The sequence below is a fragment of the Elephantulus edwardii genome, unplaced genomic scaffold (genome assembly GCF_000299155.1).
Source record: "Elephantulus edwardii isolate Elephantulus edwardi_28Jun2011 unplaced genomic scaffold, EleEdw1.0 scaffold00084, whole genome shotgun sequence".
In the NCBI taxonomy this organism is placed as follows: Eukaryota; Metazoa; Chordata; class Mammalia; order Macroscelidea; family Macroscelididae; genus Elephantulus; species Elephantulus edwardii.
The window spans coordinates 9,296,922-9,299,397 of NW_006399834.1; the positions used below are offsets into that span (position 1 = coordinate 9,296,922).

The 2,476-nt window shown below is 39.5% G+C and overlaps 1 pseudogene; it reads right to left on the bottom strand.

Annotated features, from left to right (window-relative positions):
* Nucleotides 1-1,802: 1,802 nt before the first annotated feature.
* Nucleotides 1,803-2,201, bottom strand: LOC102876745 (annotated as a pseudogene).
* Nucleotides 2,202-2,476: the final 275 nt, after the last annotated feature.

The window sequence follows — 2,476 nt, forward strand, 5'->3', positions numbered from 1 at the left end:
TATAGCACTCAACAGCCTGTATTTTAGCACGCCTTAGAGGTGATTTTTATATTCCTTGAATACTTGAGAACAATTATAGTGTGAACAGAAGTAGCAACAAAAACATAGGGTCTTTCTTTGTCTAGTACTGAGAGACCCAACTATTATAGTTGTAATATGGCTGAAATTTCAATAAAATATCCTTAACTGAAAATCACAACCAGTAAATTATTGACCAAAACATCACTCTTTCAATTTTATTATAGACTTACTATTTAAGAAAGTTGATTTTTCCATTCTTAGTCTGGATTGTGGAATAGTGGTAATTAAAAAAGAAAAGTGCTGCAACCCCAAAGGTATATGGTTCTAATCCACCAGATGTTCCATGAAAGGAGGACAGGCATTCTCCTCCCATTAAATTTAATGCCTCGGCAAAGCTGGGGGAAGGTTGCTATGGGTCAGTTCCAACTTGACAGCAAAAGTCAACAATAGTCTGGATTGGATGAGTGTCTTGTTGAAAACTAAATTTCTGTAATGCTTAAGTGATTCAAATATCTTTACAAAATTCGAGCCTATTTTTATATAATAAGGACTCTAATCAGGGTAGAATCTCTTATAGTGTTTTTATCTGCACCTTTTGGTAAAATGCTTCTCTGTCAGATATTGTTCTAATTACAGCTTAGCATCCAAATTAAGACAGACTAGGAAAAATGATGTCAGTCTGGAAACTAAGGTACACCTGATCCAGGCCATGGTCTTCGCAATCACTTGCTATGCATCAGAGTTGGACAATGGCTAAAGATTACAGAAGAAAAAAATGTTACCTTAGAGTTGTGGTGTCGGGGAAGAGTACTGAATATACTATGGGCTGCTAAGAGAACAAACAGGTTTGTCCAGAAGTAGGTGAAACCAGGCTGCTTTTTTGAGGCAAAAATGTTGAAGCTTTGTCTGACATACTTTGGACATGTTGTCTGGAGGAACTAGTGCTTGGAAAGGGACATCATGCTTGGAAGGATGAAGGAACAGTACAAGAGAGGAAGATCCTGGGCGAGATGGATTGATTGACTCAGTAACTAGGGAAACAGAGGTAGATGTGTCAGAGACAATTGAAATTGGCTCAGCATAGAACAGGCTTCAGAGCTGTTATACACAGGGTCGCTATGAGTCTCAAGTGACTCAATGGTACATACCTACAATAGGAAGAAGGAATGGCTGTCCACATTAATAAAACAGGCCTTTGAAAACCCTACGTATAATAGAGCACACTTAGAACTGACTAGGATATACGGAACCTGAAGCTGAACTTTTATATTTAGAGACACAAAGGAGAAGGAACAATTGTAAGTAAACACTAATGATTGGAATGTGGATGTAAGAAGCATGAATGTAGGAAAACTGGACATTGGGGTTTTTTTTTGTTGTGTGTGTGTGTGTGTGTGTGTGTGTGTGTACTATCAAATCAGATCTGATTGGTACAGGAGGGGATTGTCCCTCCTCCAGCAGAGCATCTGGTGGATTTGAACCGATCACCTCTGCTCAGCTTCTTGCCACTAGGCCGCCAGAGCTCACTAAAACTGGACAATGTTAAGAAAGAAAAGGAACATGTAAATACAGATATACTGTGTATTGGCAAAATGGTATGGATTGGCATGTGCCATTTTCTACCAGACAATCATATGATCTACTACACTGGAGAAGAAAAGATGAGGGGGAAATGGGGTTGCTTTTATAGTTTGTTTTTGTTTTTGTTTGTTTGTTTGTTTTACAAAGGCAAGGCTGGTGTGCCCAAATTTATTGAAAATATTACAGCACAGCAAACAGACTCAAATGGCTCCACGTGGTATTTTGAAATTCATCCCAACTGTGGGCTGAGTGACCTGGAGGTTGGACAGACTGCCAAAGTCCAAGAGTTTCAGCATTTCTTAGTATCAGGATCTACTTCAATTATCCAGACCTGAAACCTCTGGTGCATAATTATCTCTCCTTTCTCTCTCCTCCTCCTGCAGCTTAATGGAGATGTCTCTCACAGGCCCTCTCTGAATCTGCTTCATCTGATGTGTGACATAGCCTGCTATCTTGTTCCGGAGTTTCTTGCTGGGAATAATGGCGATCTCCTCACACACGCGCTTGTTCGTGTGGAAGTCATTACCCAGGCGCGTGTAGTATTTCTCAATGATGACCCGGGCTGCCTTCTTCACGGTTTTGGTGCCAACGTGGCCCATGTTGGCGGGTCCTTGGTGAAAGAGCACTTTTATAGTTTTTTAAAAAAATTTCTAAATCTATCTTGAAATCCAATGTTGTGAGCAACAGAATAATATCTATATGCATCTAAGGAAGTCTGAGGAATACTACTGTCATTCAAATATATGAAGCAACAACCAGAGCCAAAGAGGAGGAAATAGGTGATTTCTACCAATTTTTGCAGTAAGAAATTTATAACATGCAACCAAGTAGCAATAATAATAATGGGTGACTGGAATGCAAAAGTTGGGAAAAT